Source organism: Canis lupus, chromosome 2 (assembly GCF_048164855.1).
Source record: "Canis lupus baileyi chromosome 2, mCanLup2.hap1, whole genome shotgun sequence".
Lineage (NCBI taxonomy): Eukaryota > Metazoa > Chordata > Mammalia > Carnivora > Canidae > Canis > Canis lupus.
Genome location: NC_132839.1, coordinates 83,796,522 through 83,810,127, shown reverse-complemented (window position 1 = coordinate 83,810,127; position 13,606 = coordinate 83,796,522). Strand labels below are relative to the sequence as shown.

The following is a 13,606-nucleotide window of genomic DNA, read 5'->3' as shown; positions in this document are numbered from 1 at the left end:
GATAAGGCACATACTGTGCTCATGAATTCAGGAATTATGGCTAACATATTCATTGCACTTGTGCCTATCCATCTATCTATTATTTCTATTACCAAAGAGAATTCTAATTACTCTGTGCCTATGTGTGTATTCATTTAATTCTAATAAGTTAATTTAGTATTATGAGCCACTTTCTTCAGATGAATTCACTGAAAGGAAAGAAATTAGGTAAACTTTTTAAGGTCACACAGAAAATAAATGAAAAAAAAACGAAAAAACAAAAAACAGAACATAAACCTGTTTGGCTCTTTAGAATCTCTGTAGTTTGGCTCCAGAATCTCTGCTTTTAATTGCTACATATTGACTCAGTCAGTTGTTGATAAAACAACCCAGACATTCAGTAGTGAAGTGCAGATAGGTCTTTCTTTAAATTTTTAAATCACTTCAATTTTTTTCCTGTATCATAAATATAAACCCAATTTCTGTTTGGATTAGAGATAGTATCATGGTACCTGAATCTACTCTTTAATATACTTTCAGATGAAAGAATAAGTGGTAGCCAGGAAAAGCATGCACAGGGAAGAAGCATGCACAGGGAACACACTACAGATTTAAAGCAGTAATTATTTTTTTCACAAATTATGTGAAATCATGGAAGTCAAACTTAAGTAAATAGGATCTGAATATTGTAAAGTAAAAAATTGTTGAACAAGACCAAAAAGGAATGAAAAAAAAAGATACTTTTAACCTATACCAATTATTTTCAACTTATGGAAGTTTGAATATAATCAATTATTTGGAAAAGAAGTATTTTCTCTGTGTAAAGTTTCAGTGAAGCACTTTCAGAAATCAGGATTCTTTTGTTCTGAAGATAGGCATTATTAGTGTATTTTAAATGCACTATTCAAACTTGTGGACTTTGCTGATTTTACATTTGAGGGGAGACATAGCTCATGCAAAGTATTAATTGATGTATAGCTCGCTCAGTTGACTGTGATTTCATGGGGCACAAATGTACTTACAGTAAGTGTTCTAAGCTCCCAAAGGAGAGTCCACAAGGTTGAACAAATCAGCTTTGAGCAAAACAGCTACTGGAGAAGTATTAACCAATTTCTGCCTAGCTTTTAATGTGTCTGAGGGGAGCTTTTGTTTTGCAGATGATCTTGCTGCTTTTACTATCATGTAGGATTTTTGGCCAGGCTTAGAATATTTTCCTATTACGGGGGAGGAAAAAAAAAAGATGAATAAGTAAAACTAAAATATTGAGATATGAGCACAGAATAGGAAGGAAAAGAGGCAGGCAGCCAACCAAATCCCATCTACACACCCTATCAGTCTGCTCTTCCTCCTGTGCTGTACTACCGAATTCCTTCACTCACTTCCTCCCTTCTCTATTCACTAGAGCTCGCCTTCAGCTCGCTGGGCCGAAAAGATAAGGACCCATTTCCTTAGGGGAATCAGTTCTTGTAACAGTTAATCGACCTGCTAAGTGCTGAAGCACCCAAGGTAAGACGCCCGTGGATCTGGAAAGGACAACCTGCCTCACAAGAAGCATGGCTTCCCAGAGACATTTGGAAGTTTATTGATTCCAAGAGAATTGAAATCTTGGATGTGCGTGCTGTTTTCTCAGAGGGGTTTATTAGAACACTATGACCTTTCTGAGCTCTGTGTCTCTGCTTTTGGTGACGAGGGAGAGTCATTGGCACAGTTTACAGATTGTTCTAGGACAATAAATATCACAGAGGAGTTTTAGGAAGAGTGAAGGCTCAATACTTTGAACTCAGGTAGCCAGGATCCTGGACTTGGGGTATGCCTTGGGCTACAACTTTTTGGTACTTTGTGTGGCTTTACTTTGTTGCTGTTTTCTGTGTGTTTGTTTTATTTTAATGATTCCAGGGCCAAAATTGCTAGAGCCTTTTGCTATTTACTGAGATGTGGGGGCCACTCTGTCCTTAAGTTTAAAACAAAGAAATGAACAGACATCCAGTTTACTCCTTGACTCCAAAGGGTTATTTTTAAAATTATTTTCTTACCAGAAGTAGAGAACATGATTGGTATGTTGAGAGTAGCTAAAGAATTTGATGCCTGTTAAGACAAAATAACGTAGATCCATTTTTTTGCTATTGTCTTAATGTTCCTAAGGTTTTTCTTTTCTTTTTTTCTCCACATTAGGTTATTATGATTTTACTATCAGTTACTATTTTTAAGCTCACAAATCTAGAAAACACTATTTAAGATCATATCCTATCTATTCTAAGAAGGACGAGACTCAGGGCTGTATAGAATGATCTAGTTTTTTTTTTTTTTTTTTTTTTTTTTTTTAGAATGATCTAGTTAAGCAGAAATGCATCAAATATTAATATGCCACATAACGCCACAAAGCCAATGTTATATGTTATATAAACAAGCAAGAAAATAAAATAAGAGCTGGAATTTGCTTTGATCTCATTTGTCTTGCAGCTCATTTGTAACACAACGCATCTGACTGGCTACCTCAGACCTTTGTACTTCTAGTCATTCTTTAAGACTTTTGATTTGAAACAGAACTTTTTTCAGTCAATATTTCAATTTTAAAAATGTAGATTTTCTTAAAGATAGTTCCTAATGAAAAAGGAAATACTTTGTGTAGATTTTGTAACTTTTTATCCAATCTGATTTAGAGCCTCAAGCCATTCATCTACTGGTTTGAAGAACATTTAATCAGATTTTTTTTTTCTTTTCTAAATGTTCTGAGTGAATCAATCTGTGACTTTAATTTTCCCACTTCACTTTCTTTTACAATGGATTTTGAATCTTTGGATCCCCATTTGGTATCGTGTGTGTGTGTGTGTGTGTGTGTGTAATTACATATAAATATATATTATTTGTATATAATTTGGTTATATATAACAGCAAAATGGGATTTAGAGATTGCATATATAATATGCATCTAACAAAATACACACACACATTCATTATTCAGCTGTTCAACTCTTTCCACAACTTCTTTCTCTTTGCTACTTATGCATTGTTGATGACAGGAAGATAGCTTACAACTGATTAATCTTGAATATTGCTTCATCTTTTGAGAAAAAAAAAAAAAAAAAAAAAAGAGCCCTATCAGAAGTATGTGATTATCTCCATGCTGCTTTCTTGGCAACTCAACTAAGTTTTCAGCAGTTGCAAGGCATAGCTTTCCCTTAGTCTCCTGAAAGCTGGAGAGTGAATTGTTTTTCTAAATAGTGATGAACAAATATATAAATGTCATTTGAGCTCATCAAAAATTAATACATTCTTTTGGTTTTTTACTTGTTCCTTCATTAATTCTGTTTTATATCTTCATTTTTAATGACTATAAAATATCCTGCTATGTGGTACAAATCATCTTTTACTTAGGGAATCTTCTACTTCTGGATATTGAGGAAAATTTAATTTTTTTTCCTCAAATAGATATAGTAATAGGTAAATTTACATAATAGCCTTGGCTATTATCCTTTAGTTCTTTATGACAATTTATAATATGTAAAATTGATTTCACCTTAAACAAGAAAATATTTTCTAAGATTTTCTTTGTTACTTCATGCTATAATGCCTTTCTCTTTTTTGAAGGATGCACTTTTTGTTTTATTACAACTCTCTGAGATTTGTAATATTAATTTGTTTGGAGTTTTTTATTTTAATAGACCTTTAGCTTTATTTTGAGTCACATAAAAATTGAGAGGAAAGTAAGATTCCCTTATATATCTTGTCCTCCACACCCTCCTCTCCCACTATCAACATCTTGCAAAAGAATGATACATTCGTTGCAATCCATGAACTTACATTCCCACATCATTATCACTCCAAGTTCGTATTTTCTATTGAGGTTAATTGCTGGTGTTGTACATTCCGCAGATTTTGATAAATGCATGATGATCTGTATGCAGTATTATAGTATCAGACACAATAACTGTCTTAAAAATGCTGTTTTCTGTCTATTAAGCCCTCCTCTCCCAATTCCTGGCAACCACTGATCCCTTAACTTTCACTATAGTTTTTCTTATCCAGAAAGTCATATATTGTTGGAGTCACACAGTACATAGACTTTCTAGACTGGCTTCTATCACTTAATACTATGTGTTCAAGTTTTTTCCATGTCTTTTCATGACTTAGCTTATTTCTTTGAAGTGGTGAATAATATTCCACCATATGGATATACCACAGTTTATCCTTTCACTTTCTGAAATAACCTTGGTAATTTCAAGTTTTGAAATTATGAATAAAGCTACTATAAACATTTGCAGGTTTTGTGTAGACATAAGTTTTCAACTTATCTGAGTAAATATCAAAGAACACGATTGCTAAATTATAGGTAAGAGTATATAAAGTTTTATTAAAATGTGCCAAACCATCTTCCAAAATGGCTGTACCAAGCTATATTACCACAAGTAATGAATGAGAGTTCCTGTGTCTTCACATCCTCACCAGCATCTGGTGGGGTCAGGTTGTTGTTTTTTTGTTGTTATAATAGATGTGCAGTGGTCAATTTTCTTTTAAGAAAACTTCTAACACCTGATCTCCTGTTATATTTTGAAATCTCAGTTATGTCTCTCTCATGTCAATGTTCGCATTATTAATGGTAACAAGTTCTTGCTGATAATTATCTCTTTTACCCCCTTCTCTCTATTTTTTATGGCCCCTGAATATGTCTGACTCATACTTATATCCCTATAAGTCCTAACGGAACCTCCATCTAGTAGGTTCTTAATAAGGAAAGAGGATATTTCTCTGAAATCTGCATAGTTCCTGATATATTACAATGAGAAGTACCAGATACCAACTTGACAGTTGACTTAAAAACCAACATTTGATGCTTTATTTTTTAATTTTTTAAAAAAATTATTGTCAAGCCTGTATATGTCTTGAACTCTAGATTCCTTTCAGAAGTTTTCCTTAAAAAATCAGTTCGGCATTCAACCTTAAAACATGTATGCCAGTCTTATTATTATTATTTTTAAAGTGAAGACATGAAGTACCCAATACTTAATTTTTTAAAATATTGACTAATAGAATTCCAACTGGGCAAACTAAAGACCAAGATTAGAACTTTTCCCACTGTACTACACCTACATCATTTTTTTTTCAATTATTTAATCTTAAAGACCAACACACAACCATATCAAAGCAGGAATTTCATTGTTTTGAAAAGGAAAACAATAAAAGTTGATATATTTAAAGAAAAGATTTGTATGGATAAAACAAAAGACGGCAGGGGATGAAGGACTTAACATGTTTGATATGAGGTTTTACAGAATTTTGGGGTGTGTAATTCATTCTAAAAGTGTACCAAATAGAAGGCAGAAAATGTGCAAATTGGTATCAAAGATCTGCTACCACAAGAAAATTTGTTGTGTCCTATTACCTTGCAAGTTTAAATGTATCAGGGCAAATTCTGATTCATAGTAAGAAATATGTGTTTGTGTCTTTGCTTATTGAATCAAACTTTCTTTACTACCTTAGGATGAGACATTCCAAATATTTTAAATAAGAATGTTTTAAATTTATATTTCACATTCTATGCATTTTTGTTCATTTCAATCTTGCCAGTAATTGGCTACATCTTTAAGATGCATTTTTATAGGCATTTCTAGAAATTCAAATAATACTTTGGCAAAACCTAATAACCCAACTTACCATTTGCATGGTCTAGAGGGCTATTAATATATTTGTAAATTTAAACATTTTTCTTTTAGGAGTCAATGTAACTGCAGTTAGAGAAATGTGCTTTATTTTCACAGCAAAGCACACAAGAGCAATGTTTCTTCCAACTATTGTTTGTGGTTCCTACTGAGTCTTTCTTGACACAAATTCTTTAATCTCTGCCCACAATACACAATGGGATAGAATGGAATAGTTTGAGACAAGATAGGGTAGGTTAAGATGCTAGGATAGGATAGGATAGGACAAGTAGAACATAAAGGATAGGATGGAATAAAGCAAAATGATAATATAATAAAAGGTATAGTAGATAATGGAGATTAGTATTATTCTGTGAAACATTCGTATAAGTTGTGTATCCATATCTTCTATAGCAGGAAGAAATCCCCTGGAAGTAGAATCTGGAACAAGTTTAGTATAAGGAAGGTTTGTAAGTGAGTGCCCTTGCAAGCTGTGTAGGAGGCATCTGGTAGGGGAGGGAAAGATAAAGATAGATGGGAGAACTGCATGAGGCAGATTGAGATGTCAACATGGAATGCAACCTCAGTGGAAACCTGAGCTGACCCTGCATAGAGCGGTGAAGGCATGATGTCCCTTGAGAGCTATCACGAGTGGAGGAAAGAACATTATGTCTTCATCGCCTTTCCCCCATCAGTCATTGGATGCAACCCACTCACAGAATCTTGGATGAGGTGGTCCTTTTCAGCTAAGATAATTCCCAAAAAAGATTACTGATGTTTGGGGGTCTCCTGCCAACAGCACATCCAGTGGGTCCTTCACTCATGAAAGATCTTAGTGGCTATCACAGCATCCATCCAATCTTGTAACAACTCTAAAATGCTCACCTTTTGCATTAATGCATGTAGTGGGTTTAGCGGTGTCCCTCCAAGAATTCATGTCTACCCCCAACCTCGGAATATGCTTTTATTAAGAAATCGGGTCCTTGCAGGTATAATAAAGGTAAGGATTGAGACAAAATCATGCTGGCCTGCAGTGGGCCTTAAATCCAATGTGAATGACCTTCTAAGACAGAAAAGGACACCCAGAGAGATGGAAGAAGGTCACGTGAAGACACACGAAGGTTGGTATTATTCAGCCACAAACCAAGGAGCACCTGCAGACACCAGAAGCTGCAAGAGCTAAGGAAGTTTTCTAATCTACACCCTTTGCAAGGAGGGTGGCCCCGAGGAAAATGTGATCTCAGTCCTCTGGCTTCCTGACTTTTGTGAGAGCTAAATAAATATTTATCACTTTAAACAATCAAGTTTTTGATAATTGGTTACCGAGGCTCTAGGAAACTAATTTAACACGTTTATATGATTTTTACATTTCCCTGTCCCATACAAAGGGCACCAATTATCCTTAACCCCAAGGACAAAAACATTTGTGTAAAATGTTGAATCATATCATAAAAAGTGAAATGAGTTTGTTTCTCATTTAAACCTATTGGGTTACATAAGTAATTAATATAATTTTTATATAATTAATTTTATATAATTTTTATATAATTAATTTTAATATATCAACTAACATATTTTAATATTTTAAAAGTATATTTTAGCAGGAAAATATAATCAAGCTGACAGCCATAAATCAATATGTTGGCTCTTGGCCTTGAGGCAAATGAATTAAATTTTGCGCAAAGAAGAAAACCATACAGCACAAATCCTTGGTATGGATAAAACTTCATCGCTCATAAGTCATCAAAAACAATAGCATAATAAATAACTTCTGTATTATTTTGTATATGCTGCTGCATAAGTATGTGAAGGGATGAAGCAAGGGAAGGAGGGAGGAAGAAAAATTTAGAAAAGAAGGAGGGAAGGATGGAAGGAAGGAGATACCTTATAATCTAAAATAATACCTACCACATCTCCCACTGTAGGATAATGGTGCTGATGGCTGGGCCTACAAAAGATAAAAAAGAAAGGTTATAGAAGGATTCTGCAGAGGGGCACCTGGCTGGCTCGGTAGTTGAGCATCTGCCTTTGGCTCAGGTCCTGATCCTGAGGTCCTGGGATCAAGTCCCGCATCGGGCTCCCTGCAGGGAGCCTACTTCTCCCTCTGCCAGTGTCTCTACTTCTCTCTCTGTATCTTTCATGAATAAATAAATAAAATATTAAAAAAAGAAAGATTTTGCAGAGCAACATGGACCTCTTATTGATGCTTTACCTTTTTCATTCCTTGTATTTTACTAGTGGGTCATAGGGAGACTTCAGGGAAGGGTAATCAATCTTTTTGTTGTTGTTATTCCTGGAGTCACAATGGCCCTGGGAAAAGAGGATTTCTGAAAGACTAAGAATGTATATTTCATATTGAGGTTGACAAATAATAACATACGATATATAATGATGATGATGATGATACATTTATATAGTAATTTAAAATATCCTTTGTGCCTTCACAGGCAGACACACATGCAATAACCTATATAAAGACTTAGCAAAATCTATGTGCTCAGGGGACCCCTACTCAGTCTCCTTCTTCATCACCTCCTTTATGTAAGTTCATTTCCTCTTTTTTGGAAGATGCTTCCTCGTGATTTTCTGCCTCTGCCCTGTACTGCACTATCCTGACTCACGTGGCTTAAACATGACTGAAGTCTCAGCAGCAAGAAGAGCTCTGTCAGCTAATACAGATTCATGTTTGCATGTAAGAAATTTGCTCCTCTGGGACGAAATCACAGATGCACAAATGCTCAAAGTGTTCCCACTTCTCCCAAGAGGGACGGCTTACACTTCCAGAAGACATCCCCAGGGTAAAGGGCTTTTAAAATAATGCTTTTAACCTTTGCCTTTGTTCACAGTGCAGCTTTAAATTCCAGCTTTTCTCTGCCAACTGTAGATGCTCCTTAACTGACCGTGACCAGGTAAGTCATACTCCTATTGGTGGTTGTGTAGTTCTAAATCTTATTTAGAAACAGAGGTAATGGTGTAAATCGAATAATTGTTGTAATTATGTAAAAGGAGCATGGTCTCATGGTGGGCAACTAGAAAATCAATATTACCCAGTAGCCAGACCCTGACCCACTAAACTATGTCATGCTCTTTTTCTGAGTTGGGATCATGACCTCAACTCCTTGCTTTAGCCATATACTGACATAGATAGACAATATTTGATAGAGGTGCTTGTGTGAGGGAATATAACGTGTGGGATGTGGATGCTCTGTGTTTTTGCATAGAGAAACAGGAGGCAGAAACCTCTACATGCCTGTAGTCAGGAACTAGAGGAAGATGGTTGGGCTTTGTGTGTTGATCCAAAACTGTTATTGGAATACTAAAAATCTAGCACTGTGATTTCCAGTGGGACTAAAAAGCCATGCAGCTTTCTCCTACGAAGTGGAGGAGAAATATTTGAAACATTCCTCTGAAGTTGCTCCTACAACATTTCACTGAAGCTAGGAATCTTCTTGGTTGACTAAGACACTTTGCTCCACAAAGTAGAGCAAGAACCACCCATCGCTATCTGATCTGCCATTTTGTCAGGTCAACTGTAGTGATACATTTCTTTGTTTATAGTCGAAGCTGTGGTGTTGTCTTCAGAAAGCCACTGTAAGACTCCTGGAATGTCATCTATGTGAGAACAGATAAGTAATCTATTTTGTTTGCTGCTGCATCCCTGTGGCTGAGAACTGCGCCTGACAGAAAAGAGGAAGTTCATATATGTGTGTTAAATGAGTAACTTCTATCCAGCTGAGGGTGTAATTATAACAATTTCTGCAACTCACTTTGGATAATTGATACTGGTCCTAAAATAGATACTTGACTTGCCCTTCAGAACAGAGTCCAACATGGGGCACTTGGGTGGCTCATTTGGTTAAACATTTGACTTTGGCTCAGGTCATGATCTCAGAGTTGGAAGATCAAGCCCGCGTGTTGGGCACTGCACTGAGCATGGAGCCTGTTTAAGATGAGATTCTCTCTTTCCAACTCCCTTTGTCCCTCCCTACCTCCTGCTATAAGAAAATAATAATAATAAAAATTAACATTCTGACAATATCCTCAATGCACTTTGGACAAAGGTGATGCTATACTTTGAATTATTTTATCCATAATTCAAAAAATAGGTACTTTATATTTGCTGCATACTGTATATGGTGCTATGATGACTACGAAAGAAATATTAAACTTTGTTCCCATAGTATGTAGCTTATATTCTAATTAGGATTACAAGAATGAAACTTGTAAAGTAACGATACAAATAAAGACCACTTTTTAAGTAAGTGCCTATTGTAAGGCGGATATCAGCGTGGTATACCCAGAAAAGAACCATCCAGATTTTCCCTCAGGGAAGGATTCATTGCATCTCCAGGAATGTGGTCAGCAGACAGCTTCCAGCTACTGGCCCTTCCAGTTTGAACATGGGTCACAGACCTTCTGCAGAGGAGACACCTCATGGGGGTTACTCCATTGCTTTGGGAGCCATATCTGGTGACTGGGAGAGTCAGCTATATAAATATCTGGCATTTTGGCTCAATATAGGCCAACACTAATAGGTGGTATTCACTCCAGATTCCCCCAGGAGATTGACCAAAGCTTTATTGGGCTTGTATTACAATTCAATTTCTTCTTCTTGCCCCTTCCTTCCATAGGTGTTGATTCCAAATGAATATACACCTCCATTTCAGTGTCTCATATTGGTAAACATAAGCCATGACCTTTAGAATAGCTAGATATGAAAAAAAAGGTAAAACAACAACAACAACAACAACAACAAAAACACAAACAAAATCTTGATGGCAGAAAAGGCCAATGGATTTGGCAATGTATTGTTGAGGAAGAGATTGTTAATACAATAATGCTAAAAGCCATGCATTAAATACACACTCCGTGTCTTGTCCTACGCTAAAGATTTATACAGTTTATACATATCATTTCATTCAATATACAAGCAAGTATCTGATTTAATAAGTTAGGCATGGACATCCATGCTTTGTGGATTAGAAAAGTTAAGGGTCGGGAAGACAGCTGATTTTCTTGTTCTTGTGAGGGGTAGAATCTTCAAACCTAGTTTGATGAGTCAGACTCAACTCTTATAACTAGTGTGAAGTTCAAGTTGGACCAGATAACTTATCAGGTAACATTTATAGGATGCACGGAAAGGAGGTTTAATGGAGCAGTCCCAGATCTGGGCTTCTCATTGTTCATATCCTCATCTCTCAGCTCCTTATAGTAGAAGTTCTTGATATTGGGTTAGTATTTCTTTGGATACTTTATTTCTGCTTCTAGATTGCATCCTGCAAAAGCTTCTTGAAAATAACATCTAATTATATCTATTTTATTCCCCCCGCCCCCGGTCATATTTTATTCATACCTTCCACACCTGGATCTATAGACTAGTTTCAACCCTTTGCTTTAATGCATGGCAGCAGTTAAGATGTTCACAAAGAGACTACTCGAAGATGTGGTTTTCCTTAGCTTTGTCTCTTCAACCGCCTACTGTTCCTTTCTACTTAAACAATCTATTCTTAGCATAACATCCTAAACTATGTCACTGTCCAGCGATATAGTATCTTTCATGTATTAAAATCTGATCGTCCTCTGACCAATTCTAAATAACTACTCCTCCAAAATCTCCATGCTTCTCCCACTGAAATTGGTGTTCAGCTTAGCATTACCAAAATAGCTATTAACTGTCCAGTTTTCCAATATTCTAGAATGTCCTGACTCATTTTCCTTCTAATTTAATCCTGAAAATTTGCTTATTTCGATGATTCTTACTAGCATCTTCCATTCTGATCTTCTTTGGATTGTGCCATATGCTATATTGACCAACCACATTTTTGTTTTCTGTTAATGCAAAGAGCAGGCCTCTTTGAAACTCTATTGCTCACTGGAGGTTTTAGGAAGAGTCAGCTACTAGGACTCCTGCAGGCAAAGAGCTGCACCTGGCTAGAATTTCCATAGAATCAGTGTCTTTTTCCCCCCTCACAGGTGAAAGGACCACAGCTTCTCATGGATCTCGGACTCTACATCCTGGATGACTGGCCCTCAGACATCTGGAAATAGAAGCATTCAAACATAGATTGCTTGTCGTCACAATAATACTTTTATTTTCAAGTTTGAACTGCAAATAGAAAAGGCAATAGCATATGGGTGCAATATGAGGAGTTTCTAATATCTACATTTACTCTTATTGTTTTAAAAGTAGATCCGAGTTTCCTGGGACACGGAGAGATTATTATTGTTATAGCAATAATCACATTGATTCTTTGACTCACTTCTCCTCTCTTCTAGGGCAATGTGATGAGATCAGATATTATCGTACACTTACCAGGGTCTGTATTGTAGGACAGGAACCCTGAAAATATGAATCTGGTACCTGTACACCTTGCTTCCTTCACCTCTTTAGAGTAGATGAATTTAATGTCTCTAATGTAAACACATTCTCCTGGGGAAGAGAAGGGTAAAGCCTCTGTTCTTACCCTTTTGGAAGGCCAATCAGTGTCTCCAGAGGGGGAAAAAAAGGTACGTCTGCAGGTTTAGGACTCAGAATTTCTCCTGGGGAAAGATTAGTTTTATCTTTTGAAGAGGAATAGATGGCTCTAGATCTAACGTGCTTGAAAAGTGAAGAGCAAATAGATCTGAGGTATAAAACAAAAACAAAAACCAAAACAAAACAAAACAAAAAACGACTTTCTATAGCATGTCAATTCACTTTGCTCAAGAAGCCAAAAAGGCACACAGCATTTTCAAAAAACTTCCACCATTCCACAGTGTTTGGAAACATAAGTGCATTCTGAGGATCTGAGTACTCCTGGTCCCACTCACTTCATCAGGGGGATGATGAAAGAAAAGCTGATTTATAACCTCTCTTCTTAATCTTAAAATTAAGATTCTTCAATAAAATGTGTTTCTTATCTCATTTCCAGTGATACAGTGGAAGTTGAGCCCAGTGCCCTATATGTGGTGACCATGAAGGGTCCATTTTGCACATTCCTCCCCCCTCCGAGCTTCCTGATGCTACATCTGATATTTTTCACCACTCTATCAACATTGCTCAGCAAATATTTTGTTCAGCTTTATCAGCTGCATTCCTGATTCCTCAGAAGTTTAAAATTCTCTAAATTTCATCATCCTTTCAGGTTTAAATTCCTTGCTGTTTACATCACACACACACACACACACACACACACACACACACACGAAAAAAAAATAATTTTATTTCTTCACTCCTTCATCATTATTCAGTTTCAACACAAAGCCTTCCCCAGTCTCCTTTGCTACTAACTCCACCCACCTACCCTATAAGAATTGCAATAAAGACCATGGTTTTTGCTTAAAAAAAATTGTACTTAAATATCATTTCCACGAAGTGTGAGCTGTGTGATCTGGGCCATGTGATAATTGCTTCAGTCTCCTCTGGAAAACTAAAGGTACTAATAACTCCTCTGGAGGAAGATTAGGAAGTAGAAAATGTAAACCACTTAACTTAGTACCTAGTACTCAAATTGTGGTTATTATTGTTCCTGTATAATTATTTCATAATTGTTTCATCTTCTGCCTTCGTACTTAAAGTATATGTCCTTTACTTGCCTTCATCTCAGAAAAAAAAAAAATAATAAAGTCCTCCTGTTCCTAATAGATAATTCTCTAACCCACACCATTCTCCAATTACACAATTCCTTCCTTTCTGTCTTTTCTTGCATTGCTGAATCCCTGAAATCTGATTTATTTGCTCACTGCCCTCACAGCTCTCATGGCCTCATCTCCAATTGTTTCCTCATTTTCCCATTGTTCTGTGCTTAGTCACGGCTTTCTAATACCTGAACTCACAGGACCTACTTCTCAGGTCACAACAACTTTGCCCTCCTGTAATAATTGCAAGCATTGACCACATGGCCTTCAAATCATCTTTTGCCAAGTTTCCTGCGAGTGTTTTCTAATTCTTCATCTACTTCTCTGGACAATCTTTGTCATTCTTTTTAGACCCTTTCCTTGTATCTTTATGT

The 13,606-nt window shown here is 36.2% G+C and overlaps 1 long non-coding RNA gene across 1 annotated transcript; it reads left to right on the top strand.

The window, feature by feature from the left end:
• The first annotated feature begins 1,335 nt into the window (after nt 1-1,335).
• On the top strand, nt 1,336-9,242 carry LOC140610597 (uncharacterized). Its single transcript, XR_012012187.1, has 3 exons — nt 1,336-1,485; nt 8,462-8,524; nt 9,174-9,242. It is a non-coding gene; the product is annotated as an uncharacterized lncRNA (long non-coding RNA).
• Nucleotides 9,243-13,606: the final 4,364 nt, after the last annotated feature.